The 27,069-nt window shown below is 35.2% G+C and overlaps 1 long non-coding RNA gene across 1 annotated transcript in view; it reads right to left on the bottom strand.

Moving 5' to 3' along the window:
- The window catches only part of LOC141397852 (uncharacterized), a 172,078-nt gene that overhangs the window by 111,043 nt on the left and 33,966 nt on the right, over positions 1-27,069 (bottom strand). Inside the window, exon 2 of the long non-coding RNA XR_012411528.1 lies at positions 21,893-21,955. This is a non-coding gene — a long non-coding RNA (uncharacterized lncRNA). The remainder of the gene's footprint in view (positions 1-21,892; positions 21,956-27,069) is intronic.

Here is a 27,069-nt window from a genome sequence, read left to right as displayed (position 1 = left end):
AATTTTAGGATTCCAGCTCTACCCGTTCACCCAAATCCATATTGTACCATATTTAGTACCATTTAGTACTTCTCGTACCCATACGTACGACTTTTCAAAATTTCTTCAATACTACACTCCAACAGTAATCTTAATTCCCAATTCCAACACTATCCGTTTACTAAAATTCAAATTGTACCAAATTTAGTGCTTTCTGTATCCATAAGTACGAATTTCCAAAACTACCTCAATTCTACCCTACGGCAGTAATCTTAGTCTCATACAAATCCAAATTGTACCAAATTTAGTACCATTTAGTACTTTTCGTACCCAAAGGTACGAATTTCCAAAACTATCTCAATCCTACACTCCTACAGTAATCTTAATTCAAAACTTTAGGATTCCAGCTCTATCCGTTCACCCAAATCCAAATTTAGTACTACTCGTAATCATAAATACGAACTTCCAAAACCATTTCCTTATTTCAACGCCATTTCCCAACCTTGATTCCCATACCAAATTTGAAGATTCTAGCTTTATCCATTAAAAATATGCAATTGGTACCAAATTTAGAAACTTTTAGTACTTTTCGTACACTTATAGGTCGAGTTTCTAAATACCCTTTGGTACATCTTCCTAACTCTCCATCAATGACCACTCGTTCAAAATTTCAGATTTCTAGCTCTTCGCGTTTGCCTGATACAACGGAATCCATATTTAGTACACTTTAGGACTTTTCGTACCTTTCTACGACGAATTTCCAAAAACCCCTTTACACAAAAACAAATTGTACAAAATTCTGTACAATTCGATTTTCCAAAACAACCTTAATCCTTCACTTCAACAGTAATCATAATTCCAAATAACAGGATTCCAGCGCTATCCGTGCACTCAAATCCAAGTTGTACCATTAGGTACATTTCGTACCCATAAGTACGAATTTCAAAAACTACTTCCATCTCAATCCTATACTCCAACAGCAGTCTGACCAAATTCCAGGATTCCAGCTCTATCCGTTCCCTCAAATCCAAATTGTACCACAGGTAGTACCACTTAGTACTTTTCGTAGCCTTACTACCTCAGTCCTACACTCCAATAGTAATCCTAATTTCAAATTTCAGGACTCAAACACTATCCGTCACCCGAATCCAAATTCTACCTCTATAGCCTACCGCGAACGGGTTGCAAATTCTAACTCTTTCCGTTTACTAAAATTCATACTTTAAATTAAAATAAATAAAATTAAAATACTTAAAATTCAGGATTCCAGTTCTATCCGTTCACCCAAATCCAAATTGTAATAAATTTAGTACCATTTAGTACTTTTCGTACACATAAATACGAATTTCCAAAATTTCCCCAATCCTATGCTCCAACAGTAATCTCAATTTCAAATTTCAGGATTCCAGCTCTGTCCGTTCACTCGAATCCCTATTGTACCAAATTTAGTACTTTTCGAACACATAAGTACGAATTTCCAAAACCACCCTCATATCTCAGTCCTACACTTCACAGTAATCTTAATTCCAAATGTCAGGTTTCCAGCTCTATCCGTTCATTCAAATCCAAATTGTACTAAATTTAGTACCATTTAGTACTTTTCGTACCCATAAGTACGAACTCAATTCATTCAATTTCAAAACTACCTCAATTCTACACCCCACCAATAATCTCAATTCCAAATTTCGAGATTCCAACTATATCCGTTCACCCAAATCCCCATTGTCCCAAATTTAGTACCATTTAGTACTTTTCATTCACATAAGTAAGAATTTCCAAAACTTCCCCAGTCCTACACTCCAACAGTAATATCAATTCCAAATTTCAGGAATCCAGCTCTATCCGTTCACCCAAATCCAAATTGTACTAAATTTAGTACCATTTAGTACTTTTCGTACACTCAAGTTTCTAAAAACCCTTTGGTGCATCTTTCTTACTCTTCATCAGTGATCCTCAGTCCAAATTTGAGGAATCAAGCTCTATCCGTTCACCCAAATCGAAACTGTACCAAACTTAGTGCTATTTAGTATTTTTCGTACCCTATGTACGAATTTCCAAAACTTCCACAATACTAAACTCCCCCAGTAATCTCAGTTCCAAATTTGGAGATTCCAGCGCTATCCGTTCACCCAAATCCCCATTATACAAAATTTAGTTCCATTTAGTACTTTCCGTACACATAAGTACTAATTTCCAAAACAACCCTCATATCTCAATCATACACTTCAACAGTAATATTAATTCCAAATTTCAGGTTTCCAGCTCTATCCGTTCATTCAAATCCAAATTGTACTAAATTTAGTACCATTTAGTATTTTCGTACCCATTAGTACGAATTTTCAAAACTACCTCAATCCTACACCCCACCAGTAATCTTAATTCAAAATTTCGAGATTCCAGCTATTATCCGTTCACCCAAATCCCCATTGTATCAAATTTAGTACCATTTAGTACTTTTCATACACATAAGTACGAATTTCCAAAAGTTTTTCAATCCTACACTCCAACAGTAATCTCAATTCCCAATATCAGGATTTCAGCTCTATCCGTTCACCCAAATCCCTATTGTACCAAATTTAGTACTATTTAGTACTTTTCGTACACTACAACAGTAACCTTAATTCCAAATTCCAGGTTTCCAGCTCTTTACGTTCATCCAAATCTAAATTGTACTAAATTTAGTATCATTTAGTACTTTTCGTACACATGATTGGTAATTTTCCAAACCATTTCCTTTTAGATGCACCACTTCCCAACCTTGATTTCCATACCAAATTCCTATATTCCTATATTCCTGGGGCCTATTATTGATTTCATTAATTATTTAGCGATTTCTTCAAATTACAGATTTTGAAATTGAAAATTGAATAGTAATGACTGTACATCTCCATATAAATAAAATTCTTAATTGCAAATAAATCGTGGTAATATGCACAATTTTATTGCACTTTCATTGATTTGTTATTTAGTTATTACCAAAAAGTGAGGTCCATACAGTTTTTAGTTGTTGTTATTTCTGGCCGATTTCTGAATTTATTACCCTAATGTTGTCTTCAAAAGCAACTCATTTATTTGTTCAACAAACCCAACATTATTTATTGAAAGAATTTTTGTTTTAATTTTAAATTGAAAATCAAAATTTTTACAAATGCATCCTTTGTAATCATTTTTTCTAACTGGATTTTAACGAATGAAAATCTTCTGTGCGACACCTGTTATGTGAAAACAAAATCAATATCGGTTTGTATTTTTCGCGTAATTAATGTTTGTACCATTATCACCAACTGCGACATCTGTTGCAATGGAAGATAACAAATGTCTTGTCTTTCTATTATTTAGTGGTTTACGATAAAAATAAGTGCGCCTAGAAGTAAACTACAAAATTTGAAATTATGTGTGATCGTTTACGGTATCATGAAGTTATAGCATTGTTAATTTCACACATGTCTTGCAGAGGGCCAACTAAATGAATAAGTACGTAATAGTAATGAAAAATAAGGATTTTTGTTGTTGTTATTTTTTGTGGTTCCAGGACGAATTTTCTAAAACCCGGCCTTATCTCGCACATTTGCATCAACAGTGACCCACTGGTAAAATTTCAAGCTCCTAGCTTTAGCCGTTTTGGCTGGGCGTTGATGATGAGTCAGTCAGTCAGTCAGTCAGTCAGTCAATCACTTATCACCAAGCTCATTTATATATATATAGATAGATGAGCTTGGTGATAAGTGATTGACTGACTGACTGACTGACTCATCATCAACGCCCAGCCAAAACGGCTAAAGCTAGGAGCTTGAAATTTTACCAGTGGGTCACTGTTGATGCAAATGTGCGAGATAAGGCCGGGTTTTAGAAAATTCGTCCTGGAACCACAAAAAATAACAACAACAAAAATCCTTATTTTTCATTACTATTACGTACTTATTCATTTAGTTGGCCCTCTGCAAGACATGTGTGAAATTAACAATGCTATAACTTCATGATACCGTAAACGATCACACATAATTTCAAATTTTGTAGTTTACTTCTAGGCGCACTTATTTTTATCGTAAACCACTAAATAATAGAAAGACAAGACATTTGTTATCTTCCATTGCAACAGATGTCGCAGTTGGTGATAATGGTACAAACATTAATTACGCGAAAAATACAAACCGATATTGATTTTGTTTTCACATAACAGGTGTCGCACAGAAGATTTTCATTCGTTAAAATCCAGTTAGAAAAAATGATTACAAAGGATGCATTTGTAAAAATTTTGATTTTCAATTTAAAATTAAAACAAAAATTCTTTCAATAAATAATGTTGGGTTTGTTGAACAAATAAATGAGTTGCTTTTGAAGACAACATTAGGGTAATAAATTCAGAAATCGGCCAGAAATAACAACAACTAAAAACTGTATGGACCTCACTTTTTGGTAATAACTAAATAACAAATCAATGAAAGTGCAATAAAATTGTGCATATTACCACGATTTATTTGCAATTAAGAATTTTATTTATATGGAGATGTACAGTCATTACTATTCAATTTTCAATTTCAAAATCTGTAATTTGAAGAAATCGCTAAATAATTAATGAAATCAATAATAGGCCCCAGGAATATAGGAATATAGGAATTTGGTATGGAAATCAAGGTTGGGAAGTGGTGCATCTAAAAGGAAATGGTTTGGAAAATTACCAATCATGTGTACGAAAAGTACTAAATGATACTAAATTTAGTACAATTTAGATTTGGATGAACGTAAAGAGCTGGAAACCTGGAATTTGGAATTAAGGTTACTGTTGTAGTGTACGAAAAGTACTAAATAGTACTAAATTTGGTACAATAGGGATTTGGGTGAACGGATAGAGCTGAAATCCTGATATTGGGAATTGAGATTACTGTTGGAGTGTAGGATTGAAAAACTTTTGGAAATTCGTACTTATGTGTATGAAAAGTACTAAATGGTACTAAATTTGATACAATGGGGATTTGGGTGAACGGATAATAGCTGGAATCTCGAAATTTTGAATTAAGATTACTGGTGGGGTGTAGGATTGAGGTAGTTTTGAAAATTCGTACTAATGGGTACGAAAATACTAAATGGTACTAAATTTAGTACAATTTGGATTTGAATGAACGGATAGAGCTGGAAACCTGAAATTTGGAATTAATATTACTGTTGAAGTGTAGGATTGAGATATGAGGGTTGTTTTGGAAATTAGTACTTATGTGTACGGAAAGTACTAAATGGAACTAAATTTTGTATAATGGGGATTTGGGTGAACGGATAGCGCTGGAATCTCCAAATTTGGAACTGAGATTACTGGGGGAGTTTAGTATTGTGGAAGTTTTGGAAATTCGTACATAGGGTACGAAAAATACTAAATAGCACTAAGTTTGGTACAGTTTCGATTTGGGTGAACGGATAGAGCTTGATTCCTCAAATTTGGACTGAGGATCACTGATGAAGAGTAAGAAAGATGCACCAAAGGGTTTTTGGAAACTTGAGTGTACGAAAAGTACTAAATGGTACTAAATTTAGTACAATTTGGATTTGGGTGAACGGATAGAGCTGGATTCCTGAAATTTGGAATTGATATTACTGTTGGAGTGTAGGACTGGGGAAGTTTTGGAAATTCTTACTTATGTGAATGAAAAGTACTAAATGGTACTAAATTTGGGACAATGGGGATTTGGGTGAACGGATATAGTTGGAATCTCGAAATTTGGAATTGAGATTATTGGTGGGGTGTAGAATTGAGGTAGTTTTGAAATTGAATGAATTGAGTTCGTACTTATGGGTACGAAAAGTACTAAATGGTACTAAATTTAGTACAATTTGGATTTGAATGAACGGATAGAGCTGGAAACCTGACATTTGGAATTAAGATTACTGTGAAGTGTAGGACTGAGATATGAGGGTGGTTTTGGAAATTCGTACTTATGTGTTCGAAAAGTACTAAATTTGGTACAATAGGGATTCGAGTGAACGGACAGAGCTGGAATCCTGAAATTTGAAATTGAGATTACTGTTGGAGCATAGGATTGGGGAAATTTTGGAAATTCGTATTTATGTGTACGAAAAGTACTAAATGGTACTAAATTTATTACAATTTGGATTTGGGTGAACGGATAGAACTGGAATCCTGAATTTTAAGTATTTTAATTTTATTTATTTTAATTTAAAGTATGAATTTTAGTAAACGGAAAGAGTTAGAATTTGCAACCCGTTCGCGGTAGGCTATAGAGGTAGAATTTGGATTCGGGTGACGGATAGTGTTTGAGTCCTGAAATTTGAAATTAGGATTACTATTGGAGTGTAGGACTGAGGTAGTAAGGCTACGAAAAGTACTAAGTGGTACTACCTGTGGTACAATTTGGATTTGAGGGAACGGATAGAGCTGGAATCCTGAAAATTTGGTCAGACTGCTGTTGGAGTATAGGATTGAGATGGAAGTAGTTTTTGAAATTCGTACTTATGGGTACGAAATGTACCTAATGGTACAACTTGGATTTGAGTGCACGGATAGCGCTGGAATCCTGTTATTTGGAATTATGATTACTGTTGAAGTGAAGGATTAAGGTTGTTTTGGAAAATCGAATTGTACAGAATTTTGTACAATTTGTTTTTGTGTAAAGGGGTTTTTGGAAATTCGTCGTAGAAAGGTACGAAAAGTCCTAAAGTGTACTAAATATGGATTCCGTTGTATCAGGCAAACGCGAAGAGCTAGAAATCTGAAATTTTGAACGAGTGGTCATTGATGGAGAGTTAGGAAGATGTACCAAAGGGTATTTAGAAACTCGACCTATAAGTGTACGAAAAGTACTAAAAGTTTCTAAATTTGGTACCAATTGCATATTTTTAATGGATAAAGCTAGAATCTTCAAATTTGGTATGGGAATCAAGGTTGGGAAATGGCGTTGAAATAAGGAAATGGTTTTGGAAGTTCGTATTTATGATTACGAGTAGTACTAAATTTGGATTTGGGTGAACGGATAGAGCTGGAATCCTAAAGTTTTGAATTAAGATTACTGTAGGAGTGTAGGATTGAGATAGTTTTGGAAATTCGTACCTTTGGGTACGAAAAGTACTAAATGGTACTAAATTTGGTACAATTTGGATTTGTATGAGACTAAGATTACTGCCGTAGGGTAGAATTGAGGTAGTTTTGGAAATTCGTACTTATGGATACAGAAAGCACTAAATTTGGTACAATTTGAATTTTAGTAAACGGATAGTGTTGGAATTGGGAATTAAGATTACTGTTGGAGTGTAGTATTGAAGAAATTTTGAAAAGTCGTACGTATGGGTACGAGAAGTACTAAATGGTACTAAATATGGTACAATATGGATTTGGGTGAACGGGTAGAGCTGGAATCCTAAAATTTTTGTTTGGGAAAGAAATGGTACTAAATTTGATACAATTTGGATTCGGGTGAATTAATAGAGCTGGAATCCTGAAATTTGGAATTACGATTACAGTCGAAGATTAGGATTCAGGTTGTTTTGAAAAAGCAAACTTATGGTTACGAAAAGCACTAAATGGTACTAAATTTAGTACAATTTGTATGTAGGTGAACGGATAGCGGTGGAATCCTGCAATTTGAAAGTATGATTATTGTAGCCCTGTTGCGTTGAGGAAGTTTTGAAAATTGGTACGAAAATTCTAAATTGTTCTAAATTTAGTACAATTTTAATTTGGTTTAACGGATAGAGTTTGAATCCTGAAGTGAAGGATTGAGGTAGTTTTGGAAAATCTTACTTATGGGTACGAAGAGTTCGACATGATACTAAGTTTGGTACAATTTGGAATTGGACGAACGGATACAGCTGGAATCTTGAGATTTGGAATTACTGTAATTATTATGGAATTTACTGTAATTATTTTGTATTAATGTCCGTGTATGGCTGAGATATGTTGTCGAAATACGTACCATAAGTATACGAAAATTACTTAATGGTACTCAATTTGTTTTTGGGTGTAGGGACAGTGCTGGAATTTTTATTTTTTGGAGTTAGGGTGTGTATTGGTGTGCAACGTTGATCTCGCTGTTAGTGTGTAAGGGTGAGATACGGCTGATCTTTTTGAAAATCGAACTTAAGGGGTACGTACAGTACTAAGATAAAAATAAATATTGATTAAAATTGGTATTAGTGCGACCAAATTTTCAGTGTTTGTCATTTCCATATTATATATTGTTTATTTGTTTTTTTATATCCTTTCCGCATACGAAGTAGCGGGCATTTTGCTAGTACATACATATATGGATTTCTTGTTGTAATATCGTGTGTGCTTCCTCATATGTGAATTCTCAGACTCAAGCGTAATCCAAATACAAAGGATGTTCTGATTGTCTTAGGTGAAAGAGTGTTAGTACCGGTCTTATGCAAATGCTCAAAGGTTGATACATATAATATTCTACGTGAAAATGCAAATATCGAAATTTACGACAGAGAAGAAAGTAAAGACATGTGTAAGAGACATTGTTGCTGTAAATAAATGTGTAAACCATTGTGTTGTTGATTGTAAATGTACATAATTTTACTCTATACATATATGTGTGTAAATCTGTTCAATAAATAAGGAATGGCAATATTCGTCAGGACATACCATATCAAAACCGACACCACCATAGCAGATTTTAACCCACTAAAGAGAAAATTCTATTTTATTAATAAATAATAAACACGTCATATAAACTGGTCTCTCACGAAAAAGGTAGAGCCCATAAAATAAACATTTCTATTTTATTCATTCTAAAAATTTATTCTAAAATGAACGAAGAAATTTCTAGTTATATATTTACTTGAATCATTTATAACGACACTTAAAATACTAAATAACCTCTCCGAGCGTAAAAGTCGGTTTCAGAACATGTGTGTTTACTTGCCACCTTTGAAACATTTGTGCTAAAGTGTGTGTGACAAGAAGGCAAACGCCGAACAAATGTGTAGAATGATAAGGATTTTGCATTTTTTCGGAGTATGCAGAAGGGGTCTAGTGGAAGCGACGATCCTTGCCTCGCAGACATGTATTGAATTTAATTATCTGAGTTGAAATATTTATCCTATAAGATTGATATCACGTCGCAGAGGTCAAATGCACGTTAAAATTTATTATCTGATTTTTATACCCTCCACCAAAGTATGGAGGATATATTAAGTTTGTTCTTCCATTCGTATCACATTAAAGCACTAATTTGCGATCATATATAGTATATGTATTCGTGATCAGGATAGAATTCTAATTCGATCTAGCCATGTCCGGTCCAAGTTTTTGTATAGCCCCCATATAACAATATGTCTGGATTTTAGGGAGTTTGAGGATTTTAGTTGCATTCCTTGACCGAATTGCTTGTAATTTAAAATTCGAGGTTCCCAGTGGCCACAAAACTTCTTCACCGATAATTGTCAACACAGGTCCATGTTTTTGTATAGCCCCCATATAACGATACCACCTGATTTTAGGTATTTTGAGGATTCTTGTAACACTTATTGATCGAATTATTTGTAGTTAGACATTAAATATTTCCTATTTTGTTTTTCAAAATAGTCAGGCTTAATCCCATAGTCGTTGTTTTAGTATTTTATTAAAACAACATTAATTTATGAGTGGAAAAAATTGGCCACAGATCTTCATCAGTTTTCATGTTTTTCAACAAGAAACTTTTTATACCCAAGTGTCAATTGCTCGCTCAAATAGATACGTGTGCAAAGAAACACTTGTGTATAAAAAGTTTCTTGTTGAAAAAGAAGAAACTAGGGAACTGATGAAGATATGTGGCGAGATCTGAAACTATAGTCTTCCCTGCCTTACCCCTTGGTAAACATCGCCAATTTTGTCCACTAATAAATTAAAGTTGTTTTAATAAAATATTAAAACAACGACTATGGGATTAAGCCTGACTATTTTGAAAAACAAAATAGAAGTCCTCATCACGCCAACCCTGCTAATTAAATATTTCCTGAAAATTATCAATATAGGTCAATGTTTTGGTTTAGACCCCATATATATTTCGAGGGTTCTAGCTACACGTTTGACTGAACTACCCATAGTTTTACATTTAAGGTTTCCTGCAGTCACGAAACTTCTCCTCCAAAAACGTCAGTATAGGCCCAAGTTTTAGAATAGCAGCCATAGAACGGTACCTCCCGACGTTATGTATTTTGAGGATTTTAGCTACCTTTTTTTTCAAACTGCCTGTTATTTGAGATTTCACTTTCCCAGTGGTCAAAAACTTCTCCACCGCATATTTTCAATATAGATCAATGTTCTGGTATAGCTTCGTGTAAGAGCTCTACCAGAATTTCGGTATTTTAAGGATTTTTCTACATTTTTACCGAACAACCAGTTTTTTGATATGAGTTTCCCAAAGGTTACTAAACTTCTCCAACGAAAATTATGGACATATGTAGGTCCACGATTTGGTCCATATAACGGTACCGCCTGATTTCAGGTATTTTGACGTTTTCAGTTACATTTTCTGGTCAAATTAGCTATAATTTGGCTTTTAGGGCAGCCAGTAATCAAGAAACATCTCTATCAAAACTTATGGACATAATATGTACATAGGTCTACGTTTTGTAAAAGCCCCCTTAGAAAGATACCACTCGATTTCGGGTATTTTGACATCTTAAGCTACATTTTGAGACTGAAATAGCTGTTATATCGCATGTAGAGTGTGGTTAGTGGTCAGATATATAATGTTTAAAGCTAGTTCAACAATATCGTACATTGTCCCTTCTCTTTTTTCTATTAGATGTTAAACAGCACAAGAGAATCATTCCTTGGACATTAAATACATTTTATCGATAGTTTTCGTTATGAATTCGCCCAGAAGATGTTGTGCACTCGATTTAAACCGTTTTACTATATTTTTGATGTGAATATATATTTGGAAAATATTGAAAACTTTAATTGGACTTTGCAAAATTACGTGTTTTATGTAAATAAATTTCTAGTGTTATTTGCATAAAAAGTATTATACCTAGATAAATAGTTTATTCTGAGACTTGCAGTAAAATTTTATGTAGAATTTTTCTTCTTTTGGTACTATTTTTCCTTAACTGAGTTTTATGTAACTTTCATGCATCACTTCCAAAAATGAACGAAATAAATTTCATTAAAAATATGTTTGTGTTTTGTTGGCAAAATTTATATAAACATTTCGGAGTTATATAATGTAAACAGATATTTCGTTTCTTCGGTGACTTATAGTAAAAATTAACGGATAATATTTTTTTGGCGTTATCCATCTTGAATGATATTTTGTGGGACAACATGGCATAAACATACATTAAGTACAACATTAAAAGTAAAACGTGTTTTTGATATTTGCAGATTGTGGGCCTTCAGGTATGATTTGGAGTTATGATGTATTCTAGTCGCTATAGTAAAATTTTATGGCGAACATTATTGCAGAATATTCGGATCCGATTCGACTACATTTTAAAGGGGGCTTCGAAAAAGGGACCAAGCTTTAAGGTTAAATTTTGTAACTAAAATAAAAATAGGTAAAAAAAACTTTTTAAGTTAAACGGTTTTATGTTAAACATACATTGCAATGTTTAAGATAAATGTACTAAAAACCAAAAAATAATAAAATAGATACAGTCGTGGGAATTATAAACATATGCATAGACTAGACTAAAATAAAACCGTGGGGCACGTCAATTGTCTACAAATTATCGACTTAATGTGCGATCGAAGAATCGTTTAATTCGTCGTTAGGCAGTTGGCCCGCAGACGGTGAGGAAATTACTTACTATTTTCTTGCTCATGGAAATTCCAATAGTTATACACTCCATGTAAATAAAAGAGATGTTTCAACTAGTTTATCGTTGGACATTCACACAGCTGGCTGGGGAATCGTTTCACTGCTCGTAGTTTGTCTTTAATCGACAAAGTACTACTCGCTCACCACTATGAAACCCTAAAACTCGCTTATAATCGAGCTTGCTAGCTTGTTTCCACATTCTAGCCCTACTTATCACACGTCCATCGTTGTCGGTTGAACAACTGCCTAATTATAGTGTAACATTACAAAACAAACATTTTAATCAACGATTGCAGACAATTGACGTGCCCCACGGTTTTATTTTAGTCTAGTCTATGCATATGTTTATAATTCCCACGACTGTATCTATTTTATTATTTTTTGGTTTTTAGTACATTTATCTTAAACATTGCAATGTATGTTTAACATAAAACCGTTTAACTTAAAAAGTTTTTTTTTCCTATTTTTATTTTCTAGTTGTTAGTTTTTATTTCGCATTCTGTTTAATTCATTTAGTGCTTCCCTTTAGTTTATTGCAGTCCAACTCCTCTATACGTAGTCCCTGCAAAGATCTTACTCTACTAAGAGCCACGTAGGCTTGACCTTCTTCAAACAGTTTCGCACCTAAGTATACGACTGCGTGATCCACAGTGCTGGCCTGCATTTTATGTATTGTAGAAGCCCATGATAGTATTAAAGGCAACACACATCTGTGTGTATCGCTCCCGTTGTTTTCTTAACCTGGCTTCATATTCCTCAGGCGTTTCTGACGCTATCATCTGTGTGTATCGCTCACGTTGCTTTGTTAACCTGGCTTCATATTCTTCGGGCGTTTCTGACGCCGTCATTTGTGTATATCGCCGACGTTGCTTTTTTTAACCTGGCCTCATATTGTTCAGGTGTTTTTGACGCTAATTGTTCCCGTCGTTTCTGTAATCTACTATTTCTATCACCTTCACTTTCTTTAGCTCGTTTTGCTTTATACTTTTCTTTCGATTTTTGAAGCCTTCGTTTACGTTGTGTTGCAGTTTCTGCTTTATTTGTGTTTGTATATTTTATATTTTTTTACCATTTTGTTCCCACGAGTAATGGACATTTAAACGGTCGACCCCCCCAGAGGCCCAATAAAGGGGCAAGGCTATGTACAACAAGATGCGCCTGAGTCTTGAGGGGAAAACGCTAACGACGTATCATTTTTAGCCACCCTAACGCCACACAGTCCTCAACACGATAAAAAATCTTGACTTGGGTGGTGGATTCAGGCTGGATTAATCAGATACCTAAATTACAGATTCAATTTCTAAATTTAAATCTTTATTATACGCCATTTAGTGGCTGCTCCCATCTTAAATATTGAGGTTGTATAGTGCACTGTATTCTTCTTTTCAAGCCCTTTTATTTGATACCCATATTGGTGGGATTGATAAAAAATTGTTATCAGCCATTTGGTAGCGGCGGCCATCTTGGATTTCAATTTTTATAGTATATTGTATTCTGCTTGTTGAGACCTTTCATTTGATACCCATGTTGATGGGATTGATAAAACCTAAGTTATCCACCATTTTGTAGAGGCCGCCATCTTGGATTTAAATTTTATATAGCACATTGTATTTTACTGGTTGAGCACTTTCATTTGATACCCATATTGATGGGATTGATAAAACCTACGTTATCCGCCATTTTGTAGCGGCCGCCATCTTGAATTTATAATGATAATGAATAAACATAATTGTATTGTCACCAAAATCCAAAGTGTATACAAAATTTCAGATTAATCGGTTGACAGGAAGAGGGTGAAATTTGAATTACTAAATTTGACCGAAGAATAAATAATAAATAAAACAAGTAAAAAATTATCAGTCGGCTTTGCCGACAGAGATATACCCTCAGCCTATATATTGAAACAATTTTTTCCCAAAATACTTATGTATTTAGGGGGTTTTAAAAATTTTGGTCGTGTAGAGCATGGGAAACTGTTATGAAATGCGGCGTCAATTTTTCTCTATTGCGAAAAAAGTTTCCGCACCAAATGCATTTTTTAATTTTAGCTGTTATGACAACATACATATTTGCTTTTAATTAAAATTTTTATTTTTTTGTAATCTAATTAAAAATCATTATCAAAGCGTTCTGGACCAATTTGTTCTCAAATCGCGCCATTTCGGAGCATATTAGGAACTTTTGAGACTATTGCAATTTTTGCTTTTTCTTTATAAACTCGTGAATTTTATGTTTATATTTTTTGTACCTACCGGACAAAAGAATATGGGGTCATTTGCAACGAAGTCGCAAAATTACAGGCTGTTTTTGTTGACTTTACCTGTGAGAATCGTATATGTTTTTTACAAAAATACAACACCAGTGCCACGTAGGGAAATTTGTCCTAATAATGAAAACGCGTTTCTAAGATCGATTCGGTGAAAAAAGTTTCCGCGCCGACTGTAATTACTAAACCCCTTTTGATATTATTTCTACTTATAATTTTAAATTTGCTTTGTTTGAATAAATATTCATAGAAAAAAATACAATTTTCCTAGGCAAAGTCATTAAAAACTGTCTGTAACTTTGGCGAATTTGTTGCAAATGACACCATATTCTCTTGTCCGATAGGTACAATAAATATAAACATAAAAGTCACGAGTTTATAAAGAAAAAACAAAAATTGCAATAGTGTCAAAAATTCCTAAAATGCTCCGAAATGGCGCGATTTGAGAACAAATTGGTCCAGAACGCTTTGGTAATGATTTTAAATTAGATTACAAAAAAATAAAAAAATTAATTAAAAGCAAATATGTTGTCATAACAGCTAAAATTAAAAAATGCATTTAAGAACTTCAATGCATTTGGTGCGGAAACGTTTTTCGCAATAGAGAAAAATTGACACCGTATTTCATAATAGTTGTCCATGCTCTACACGGCTATGTGGTGGTATTTTTGATATTTGCAAAAAAGTGCAAAAAGTTATAACCCTAGTGTTTACACTCTTCGGGCAGTTTGCTCAAGAAGTATGGACTTGCCCCTAAAAAAACTTTTACCATCGTAATTGAGGCAGCGAATGCAAGTTGCTTCAACAAAAATCAAAGTGATTCGATATCAGGTCTTAAAGTGAACTTATCTAACATTTTGTGTGGGAGGTACCGGATAGAGTGAACAAATATAGTCCATATTTGAACCTGATCTATATCTGGTAGATATATTAGGATGTGTAAAGTATCGACCAATTCGGCCACTCCCTTCAAGAGTTACCGTACGAACAATTTTTCCGAACATTTTGGAACTTTTGTGGGGGAGGTACCTGATGGAGTGGACCGATATGGCTTATCTTCACACTTTGAACAAAATATTACTAAGACCATATTTTGGACCGAATCGGCAGATCCGTTCGAGAGTTATCGTGCGCTCCAACCACCTTACACGGTGTCATAGGGGTTTTTTGCAACTTTCATGCTATTTTCTCAGGAAGTATGGACTTGCCCCTGATGAAACTTGTACCGTCGTATGGAGGGCAGTGAATACAAGTTGCTAAAACAAAAATCAAAGCGATTCGAGAGATGGCCCTAAACTGAATTTTTCCGAAATTTTGTGTGGGAGGTACCCGAAGGAGTGGACCTATTGATACCATATTGGAACCTCATATTACTCTGGTAGAAAGTTTACACTATACAAAGTATGGACCAAATCGGTCACTCCCTTCAAGAGTTATCGTGCGCACAAACTTTCCGAACATTCTCGAACTTTTGTGGGGGAGGTACCGGAAGGAGTGGACCGATGTAGCCCATCTTCGAACTTAAACTAAGTTTGGGCAAAATATTATGAAAGCCAAAATTTGAACCGAATCGGTTCATCCGTTCGAGAGTTATCGTGCGCTCCAGCCAGCAGGACAGACAGACAGACAGACAGACGGACGGACATGGCTAGATCGACTCCAAATTGTCTGAAACACATTTCGTCCAAACATACTTGGGGTCTAAAACCATTATTTCGATGAGGCACATTTTCATCGTATCAAAGTGTATATACCCTCCTTAGCCTAAAGGCTGAGGGTATAACAAACGGGGTGAGCTAAATAAAACCATTTAAAAAATTACTCGCATTGTTGGTAGTAATATTGCCAAAGACACTATATGGCTAAAACGCAGGGATTCCGAGGAATCCTAACTCGAATATTTCCAAAAATGTACAAATAGGGGGAACTTCCCCGACGCATTTAGAGTACTTCCCGACGTAAAGATTCAAAACGCCGATACACTTGTCTTCTATTTTTCGGTCTCTCTCATAATCTGACCGATTTTACCTGTAATTTATTTTTTGAGTTGTACAGTGTAATTTAACATACTTACGTACCAGTTAAAAATTAGAATTAGCAAATAAATTTTTAACATTTTGCTTTTTAGTTTAGTTAAGTTTGAACATTAAAAGGAGTCAGTGGTCAAGGAGTTCCTACCTCCAATAAACATTTAAAAACTTCAAATCAGTCTTTTTTTAAATGGTTTTATTTAGCTCACCCTGTTTGTTTTATTATTTATTCTTGGGTCAAATTTAGTAATTCAAATTTCACCCTCTTCCTGTCAACCGATTAATCTGAAATTTTGTATACACTTTGGATTTTGGTGACAATACAATTATGTTTATTCATTATCATTATAAATTCAAGATGGCCGCGGCTACAAAATGGCGGATAACGTAGGTTTTATCAATCCCATCAATATGGGTATCAAATGAAAGGGCTCAACAAGCAGAATACAATATATTATAAAAAATTGAAATCCAAGATGGCGGCCGCTGCAAAATGGCGGATAACTTAGGTTTTATCAATCCCATCAACATGGGTATCAAGGGAAAGGTCTCAACAAGTAGAATACAATTTACTATGCAAAATTGAAATCTAAGATGGCCGCCGCTACCAAATGGCTGATAACAATTTTTTTATCAATCCCACCAATATGGGTACCAAATAAAAGGGCTTGACAAGAAGAATACAGTGCACTATACAACCTCAATATTTAAGATGGGCGCAGCCACTAAATGGCGTATAATTAAGATTTAAATTTAGAAATTGAATCTGTAATTTAGGTATCTGATTAATCCAGCCTGAATCCACCACCCAAGTCAAGATTTTTTATCGTGTTGAGGACTGTGTGGCGTTAGGGTGGCAAGAAATGATACGTCGTTAGCGGTACACCACCCAAGTTAAGGTGAAAGTTTAAAACGCGCCGAGAACTGTATGGCATTAGGGTGAATGATATGTCGTTAGCGTTTTCCCCTCAAGACTCAGGCGCATCTTGTTGTACATAGCCTTGCCCCTTTATTGGACCTCTTGGGGGGGTCGATCGTATAAATGTCCATTACTCGTGGGAACAAAATGGTAAAAAATATAAAAAATACAAACACAAATAAAACAGAAGCTGCAACACAACGTAAACGAAGGCTTCAAAAAGCGAAAGAAAAGTATAAAGCAAAACGAGCTAAAGAAAGTGAAGGTCATAGAAATAGTCGATTACAGAAACGACGGGAACAATTAGCGTCAAAAACACCTGAGCAATATGAGGCCAGGTTAAAAAAGCAACGTCAGCGATATACACAAATGACGGCGTCAGAAACGCCTGAAGAATATGAAGCCAGGTTAACAAAGCAACGTGAGCGATACACACAGATGATAGCGTCAGAAACGCCTGAAGAATATGAAGCCAGGTTAACAAAACAACGGGAGCGATACACACAGATGTGTGTTGCCTTTAATACTATCATGGGCTTCTACAATACATAAAATTCAGGGCAGCACTGTGGATCACGCAGTCGTATACTTAGGTGCGAAACTGTTTGAAGAAGATCAAGCCTACGTGGCTGTTAGTAGAGTAAGATCTTTGCAGGGACTACGTATAGAGGAGTTGGACTGCAATAAACTAACGGGCAAGAAACCTTGCAATAATGAAGCACTAAATAATTTAAACAGAATGCGAAATAAAAACTAGAAAATAAAAATAGGTAAAAAACTTTTTAAGTTAAACGGTTTTATGTTAAACATACATTGCAATGTTTAAGATAAATGTACTAATAAAAATAGGTAAAAAACTTTTTAAGTTAAACGGTTTTATGTTAAACATACATTGCAATGTTTAAGATAAATGTACTAAAAACCAAAAAATAATAAAATAGATACAGTCGTTGGAATTATAAACATATGCATAGACTAGACTAAAATAAAACCGTGGGGCACGTCAATTGTCTACAATCGTTGATTAAAATGTTTGTTTTGTAATGTTACACTATAATTAGGCAGTTGTTCAACCGACAACGATGAACGTGTGATAAGTAGGGCTAGAATGTGGAAACAAGCTCGATTATAAGCGAGTTTTAGGGTTTCATAGTGGTGAACGAGTAGTACTTTGTCGATTAAAAACAAACTACGAGCAGTGAAACGATTCCTCGCCAGCCAGCAGTGTGAATGTCCAACGATAAACTAGTTGAAACATCTCTTTTATTTACATGGAGTGTATAACTATTGGAATTTCCATGAGTAAGAAAATAGTAAGTAATTTCCTCACCGTCTGCGGGCCAACTGCCTAACGACGAATTAAACGATTCTTCTATCGCACATTAAGTCGATAATGTGCAGGCTTTGGACTTGGGCGAACTAAATGCTTTTTTGACCATGTCCATAATTATGTCGGACTGACTGGTGGACATAATAACTGTCGAAGTAACCGATTAGGTCTAAACTCTGTACCTGGTATTATATGTTCTAAATTCTAAATTATTCCCTTAAGTGCAACTTGGTAGTTACAAGGCGACATGTGACATTTGGCACGCACATATCACTGCAACAATACATTCACTAAGGCCACACCAAAACTTAAGGACTGGTGGCCACTTATTGAGCACCAAAAAGCAATTTTTCATGATTTTTTTTACAAGAAAGAAATCAAAACAAAAGTGCCTCATCGAAATAATGGTTTTAGAACCCAAGTATGTTTGGACGAAATCCGTTTCAGACAATTTGGAGTCGATTTACCAATGTCCGTCCGTCTGTCTGTCAGTCTGGCTGGCTGGTGCGCACGACAACCCTTGAACGGATCAGCCGATTCGAACCAAATTTTGGGTATCGTAATATTTTGCCTAAACTTAGTTTAAGTTCGATGATGGGCCATATCGGCCAACTCCTTCGGGTACCTCCCCCACAAAAGTTCGAAAATGTTCGGAAAATTTTTGAGCACGATAACTCTTGAAGGGAGTAACAGATTTAGTCCATACTTTGCACATGCTGAAATTTCTACTAGGTTTAGATGAGGTTCCAATATGGACTCAATCGGCCACTCCTTCTGGTACCCCCACACAAAATTTGGGAAAAGTTCAGTTTAGGACCAGCCCTCGAATCACTCTGATTTTTATTGTAAGAACTTGTATTCACTGCCCCCCATACGACGGTACAAATTTCATCAGGCGCAAGTCCATACTTCCTGAGTAAATAGCCTGAAAGGTGCAAAAGAACATCTGTGACACCATGTGTTGTGGTTGGAGCGCAAGATAACTCCTGAACGGATCTGCCGATTCAGTCCAACATTTGGCCTTCTTAGTATTTTGTCCAAACTTAGTTTAAGCTCGAAGATAAGGCATATCGGTCCACTCCTTCAGATACCTCCCTCACAAAAGTTCAAAAATGTTCGAAAAATTTGTGCGCACGAAAACTCTTGATGGGAGTGATTTGGTCCATTCTTTACACATCCTAATATATGTATCTACCAGGTATAGATCAGGTTCGAATATGGACTATATTTGTCCATCCCTTCGGGTACCTCCCACACAAAATGTCAGATAAGTTCACTTTAAGACCAGCACTCGAATCACTTTGATTTTTTTGAAGCAACTTGCATTCACTGACCCCCTATACGGTGGTACAAGTTTTATCAGGCGTAAGTCTTTACTTCCTGAGAAAATAGCCTGAAAGTTGTACCATGTGTAGTGGCTGGAGCGCACTATAGCAATCGAACTGCTCAACTGATTTGGTCCGAAATTTGCACTTCGTCATATTTTTTTCCAAACTTAGTTTCAGTTCCAAGATGGGCAATACCGGGCCACAACTTCCTGTACTTCCCCCCAAAATTTAAAAGTTCCTCTAAAATTGTATGCACGATACACTTTCTTGAACGAGGTAACCAATTTTGTCCAAACTTTGGATCTTCTAATATTTGTCCAAATTTAGTTTAACCTTTATTGGTCCTCTCCTTAAGGTAACACCCCTGCAAAAGTCAAACATTTTTGTTGTGTTGTGGTCCTGTTTATAGCGATATTATGTTTTCCGTGGACAAGTTCATGCTTCCTGGCATTCTAGCCCAAATGTTATACCATGACCCACTGAAATGAATAGTGGGTGCGATATCTATCGAAAAGGTATGACTCCCAAAATAAGCTCCACTTTCATAATGGACTATGTCGGTCCATCCTTGAAGTACTTCCTCCGCAACACTTTTGAACTTTAATCCTAATGCACATTTTTGTCTGTAAGTTCAAATGTTCACAAAATTCTGAAAAGACCCTAAATACATTCGATCTGTCCGTAGATGAAAGTTGCAATTCACATAGGCTGAGGGTATATCTCTGTCGGTAAAGCCAACTGATACTTTTTTACTTGTTTTTTTTTTTTTTTAATTTGCGAGTGGACGTAACCCCTTAAGTGTTTTTAGCTTTCCTTTACTATTCAATGAGCTACTATTCAAATTGTTAAGTGTGCAAACACTCTGATTACCGGTTTAATCAGAAGCACTCCTGATCCAGTTTCAGGCTGCGAGTACAATTTTAGAGCTCCGAGAGTTAAGATTGTTCAGAGCTCCACATTTCGGACATGTGATGGTCTTAAACTTAGTTGGCAGTCAGCTAAAATTATATGAAAGGAGTAGCCTTAGCGATTATATGCCCAGGTTTCAGGTTTGACTCATTATCGGTAATTTGTCTAAGTAGTGACTCTTAGGGTGAAGGTAAAGGTAAGGTCACATTAGGCAAATATTTGCTCCAGCGACCGGCATTGTGCGTTTACTGAGATCTAGTGAGTGTTAATAATACATTGAATTTATGCTCACTTGCTCTCAGTAAGCGCACACTGCCGGTCGCTGGAGCAAATATTTGCCTAATGTAACTCTGCCTTAACTCTTATTTGTACGATATAGCTAAATATACATATAGGTCTATTAATCGAACACTTACTTAAGTAGCGTTTTTCATGGAGAGGCTCTTGCTATCAGTAAAGCAGCAAAATCAAGGCGATAGTAAGACAATCGAAAGTTTGCCAGATCTTGTTCCATGTCATATTAATATAATGGGAAACGAATTAGCAGATAAACTAGCTCAAGTTGGGTGTAAGTATATCGATCTACTTGTTGATTAATCTACCAATGTGCTACTAATTCGGAAAAAATTCGTAAGATCTACCTTGAGAAATCGAAAGTAATAAAGCCACCCCTCCATCACTATATAAGTCAAGGATGAAAACCACTGTGAAACTTATTACGGGCCACTGTAGAGTTAGATCTCTAATTTCAAATGGGATGACTGTGGAACTAATTGCAGTGGGTTATGTGAAAATGTAAAAGAGATAGAGACTATCGAACATCTACATTGTAGATGCCTCTTGCTACAAACAAGAAGACACCGAATACTGGGCAGATATGAGATAGATACTCTCACCTTCCTATCAAACGTAGACACCTTTATCCTTTATTTTATTAAAACAAGCAGTTATCATGGCTCAATACTCAATTTATCTTATTCAAATCCATCCAGGTTGGGCGCAATAGACTAATGGTTTCCGAGTGAAGCAGTCGCCTACACTATAGATGGGTATGAAAACGGTTAGAACTCTTGCTAGTTTTGGTACACCACCAGAACTTAAAGGTTTTGAATGGATATTAATATTAATCTGAGTTCTGAGTCCACTTTGCTAAAAATTCAAGTTTAACACAAGAAGTCAGTTTTAAATGGACAATTAGGAACTTATCTGACCAGTCAACTTTGTTGTTATTTTCTGAAACCACAGGACATACAAAATTATTTTGTATATCTTTCACAAAATTAATATTTTGTTTTCATATCTTACTTCCGTATTTTCTAAGAGAAAGGATACCAGCTTAAAAGTGTCAACAAACGAATATTTTGCTTACCTTTCTGTAAAATGCTTGTAATTTTTAAGTGTTCCAGATGAATTCAGATTTGTGGAAGTATTTCTGTAAATAGAAAAGAAGAATATTTAGAAGATGATTATGAAAAATAAAAATTAATTAAAAATAAACACTTGAATAAATCTTCAAAATTTGTAAGCACACTTAAAGTGGACAATTATTTGAGAGCACTTTATGAGTTAAAAGACAATCTTATTTATACCCATGACCCTTTCACCATTGGACGGTTTTTGTCCTACGTGTCTTTTGCCTAGTTAACACAATCGCATAATGTGAAACACTTTAAAGATGTTTAAGTATACAAAACGCAAAAAGTACACGAAGAATAAGAAAGGAAGACAAACAAGTTATGAAAATAAATGAAATAACTAAAAGGTCTTACCATTCTTAAGGAGGAGAAAAGATTTTACTACCTAATTACATGGAATAACTGAAGGGTGTGATTGGTCATACAATTGTGAATAAAATTAACATTTGAATTTGAGAGGTTGTAAAATCCGTAATGGACCCAACATTTCTACATTCGACCATTTGATATATTATTTATTTGTCAACAAATAAAAATGAGATAAATAATTTCTTCTGTATTTTGCTATTAATATTCTCTGAGCATTAATTAAAATAAACAAGTAAAAAAGTATCAGTCGGCTTTGCCGACAGAGATGTATACATCAGCCTATGTGAATTGAAACATTCATCTACAGCCAGATGGAATGTATTTATCGTTTTTTTCAGAATTTTGTGGCCCTTTTTGGACATTTGAACTTGCCGACAAAAATGCAGATTAGGATTAAAGTTCAAAAGTGTTGGAGAGTAGGTACTTGAAGGAAACTTTTATGGAAGTGGATCTTATTTTGGGAGTCATATCTTTTCGTATAACCAGGAAAACATAATATCGCTGTAAACAGGGCCACAACGAAAAGCATCGGCATACATTTCCAAAGGATCTTTGAAAAAAAACCCCAAACTGCACTTAGACACAAATTTTGAATTTTTGTGGAGAGGTACCCTATGGAGAGGAACGATGTGATCATTTTAGAAGTTAAACTAAATTTGTACAAAATATTAGGAGATCCAAAATTTAGACCAAATTGGCCATCGAGCATACCATTTTAGTGAAATTTTTTTAAATATTGGGTGGAAGTACCGGAGGTTATGGACCGGTATTGCCAATCTTAAAACTAAAACTAAGTTCGGGCAAAATATGAGAAGGCCAAATTTTGGATCAAATCGGTTGATCAGTTCGAGAGTTATCGTGCTCTCCATCCACAACATATGGTGCCATAGGATTTTTTAGACCTTTCGGGCCGAAGATAAAAAATAGGGTGTTTAGTGTATTGTGATAAAAGATGTTTAGGGGGTTCAACAACCTGGTAAAAAGAAGATGCAGGATGAAATATTTTGATAACACAACGTAAAGAACTAAAGGATGATACGATGACGTTTATTTGTACTAAGAAATGTTTACACTTAGTTTATTGACAATGGTTGCGATGTATGCGATGTATGATAATGTTTACTGATCGAAAAAACTCTGAGAATTATTGTAAAACAGTTCAAAAAGTGTTTCAGTGTGTTAGACACGAGCTATTTTGAAATTTTGCAGAGCAACTTTTTAACACTTCTTCTCGGTTGAAAGATCTTCAACAAAGATCAAAATCATTCGAGAGCAAGTCTTAAAGTGAACATATCCGAATTTTTTATGAGAGGTACCCGAAGGAGTGAACAACTATAGTCCATATTCGAACCTGATCTATATATGGTAAATATATTAGGATGTGTAAAGTAGGGACCAAATGGTCACTCCCTTCAAGAGTTATCGTGCGCACAATTTTTTCGAACAGTTTGGAACTTTTGTGGGGGAGGTACCTGAAGGAGTGGACCGATATGGCTCATCCTCGGACAAAATACTACGAAAATATTACGAATGCCAAATTTTGGACCGCATCAGCAGATCCGTTCGAGAGTTATCTTGCGCTCCAACCAATACACACGCTGTCAAAGCGGTTTTTTGTACCTTTAGGCTATTTTCTCAGGAAGTATGAACTTGCCCCTGATCCCTGTCCTAAACTGAACTTTTCCGACATTTTGTGTGGGAGCCAATTGAGCCCATATTGGAAAGCCATCTAAGTCTGGTAAAATATTCATGATGTGCAAAATATAGACCAAATTTGTTACTCCCTTCAAGAGTTATCGTGCGCACAATTTTTCCGAACCTTTTCGAACTTTTGTGGGGGAGTGGTGCGATATGGCCCATCTCCGAACATAAACTAAGTTTAGGCAAAATATTACGATGCCCAAAATTTGGTTCGAATTGGTTGATCCGTTCGTGAGATATCGTGCGCACCAGCCAGCCAAACAGACAGACTGACATTACTAAATCGACTCGAAATTGTCTGAAACGGATTTCGACCAAACATACTTGGGGTCTAAAACCATTATTCCGATGAGGCACATTTTGCTCGTATGAAAGTGTATATACTAGGCCGGGGCGATTTGTATGGAAGGAAAAAAGTGTTATCGGGCGCCTGGAGTTTCTGATTCTTGGGATTGTACTGAGCAAAAAAGTCAACTAGACCATATGTCTACGTTGAAAATCGAGCCCCTGGATTTTGGCTTGAAGTTATTTTTCAAGGATTTTTGGATATTTTGGCATATAACAACCAAACCACTGAGATTTTCGATCCAACACAAAGACAACAATTGTAGCCAAGACAATAATAAAGAACTCTCTAGTACATCGCAAAAGCATTGGAACGCTCCTTCAGGTAGTTATGGCCTCGAGAAGGTGCACATTTTTCGGAAAATATCGATAAATGACACTGTGCTACAAAATGGGACTCAAAGTCAGTGGGTGGAAAATTCCTTTTGGAGATGAAAGCCCTTGGTGAGTGTACTAAGAACCCAAAAGGAAATATTCATCATAGGTCAAGTTTCCGAGATATCGCGTGATTAACGGTTTAATTTTGGCCCCTTAATTTGTGAGAAAATAGCTTCATATCTCTCTAAAGCGTTATTGTAGCTTCATTTTGACATTACATTTTTTCGGTCAAATCAAATGGTGAATCTTTTTGTAGAATATTTTATCCCTCTAACTCAATTCCTTTCATGTCCTTTTCGTCCTTTATTTTTTGAACCGTAGTAAAAGTAACACAAGACGAGATTTTACAGCATCCAAATATTCTACAAAAATGTTGTTCAGAAGATTTTAGGTACGGTTCTCATTGATGACCAATCGATATTTCCCCGTTTTCATGGTCCTTTTTGACATTTACCCGGTTTTTGTTCAGAAAACTATGTTTTGTTTTTATGTATATTCGTTATTGGTCTTTGGTGCTTCTGAAATACTTACCATAAATAGCTCTTGTAATGACGAACACGTTAATAACAAATTTTATTTGAGGATAGATCCGGTTATCTAAATTTTTGAACCGGATATTCTGATATTAAAACCGATTTATCCTCAAATAAAATTTGTTATTAACGTGTTCGTCATTACAAGAGCTATTTATGGTAAGTATTTCAGAAGCACCAAAGACCAATAACGAATATACATAAAAACAAAACATAGTTTTCTGAACAAAAACCGGGTAAATGTCAAAAAGGACCATGAAAACGGGGAAATATCGATTAGCAGCATCTACCAGTTTGAATGAAAAGTTACCGTAGGCTATCAGATGTTAATGAATGCTCCACTTTCATATAAAGTCAAAAGAGATAATATGTGTGTTCGTTTACTAAAAATTCGTATAAATTGTTAGACCTTAGTCGTTTACAAGAAGTTACTGGACTTTTACAAATTTGTAAAAATGATTGAGTAAACGAATACACCTAATTTTTTACACTTCATGGGTTAATACGTCCACTTATTCAATGAATAACGATATATAAAAGGGTTATAAGTACCTCTAATTTAGGGATATTTTATGCATACATGTAAATAATAACAAGTAATAATGAATTGTATTGAATTAAGATGAAAAAAATAGTTTTCTACCATTTGAAGGAGAATATGCTAACTAAGGAATAATACTTTCTTGTGAAAAAGGTTTCGTCGATGTCTCAACGTTTTCTACCCATCTTAAATCCGAAATACCCTATTACGTTACCTGCCGATTCCTTCATATTGGGTATATACCATAATCCAAAATACCAAATATAGCCACTTCAGTACGACCAGAGTTGTATTGAAGCAAAATGGAACAATTAGTTTCCTTCCGTTTATAAAGAAGACTAAATACCAAATATCAGCAATTTCGGTAAAACTAAATCTAAATAACAAATGTGAGTCATTTCGCTGGGATATTGACGTCACATGGTGGCTATATCGAAACTTGTGCCTGTGACTACGAATTTCAGTTGGAAAGACTAAATACCGAATTTCAGACATTTTGGTGGGTAGTTGGGGCCACAATCTTAAAAATACCGAAAATCTGGAGTTACCATTCTCTGGGGGCTATATGATGGCGTGAACCTAATGGAGACTAAATACCAAATTTCAGCCATTTCGGAGGAATATCGAGGCAACAACGTGCAAAATAGCGAAAATCGGGAGGCTATATGAAGGCAACTTACTGACTGCCTCATAATTCTCAAGTATTTATGTTCAGTCCTTCCTCGTTGCTGATGTTTCTAGACGGAGGACCTGCTAACATCTAAAATACCAAAAATTCGACAGTGCAACAAACACACAACTCGCATTAAAAGAAATATAACACATACATTTATGAGCGAATGGTTGAAAAATATGAGAGAATTGAAAGAGCTACAATAACGTCACTGAACTATAAAAATAAACGTAAAAGAGAGTACAATAAAAACAAAAGCAATAAAGCTCCTCATGAATAAAACATTTAAGTATATTTTCAGATTTTTATTGCATATAGTTTTTACAGAATTCGAATTTTTCACAGCATCGCCACAGCAAAAAATTAAAGGAAATCAAAATCTTCATTTTGAAAAAGTGTCGGATTTCACTCAGATATCCCCATATATACTTTAAGGGTTCTGAAATTATTATTTCGAGAAGTTGCAAACGAAATGACACGCTTAACATACACTCCATGATATGGTGTAAGGCAGATGAAAAGATGGAATAAATCAACACATATGTGGAATAGCGCAAACATCACAAACCCATATGTAATGTTAAACTCTTT

Source organism: Musca autumnalis, unplaced genomic scaffold, assembly GCF_047663935.1.
Source record: "Musca autumnalis isolate F117 unplaced genomic scaffold, ASM4766393v1 scaffold_3, whole genome shotgun sequence".
In the NCBI taxonomy this organism is placed as follows: Eukaryota; Metazoa; Arthropoda; class Insecta; order Diptera; family Muscidae; genus Musca; species Musca autumnalis.
This window is presented reverse-complemented; position numbering and strand designations above follow the sequence as displayed.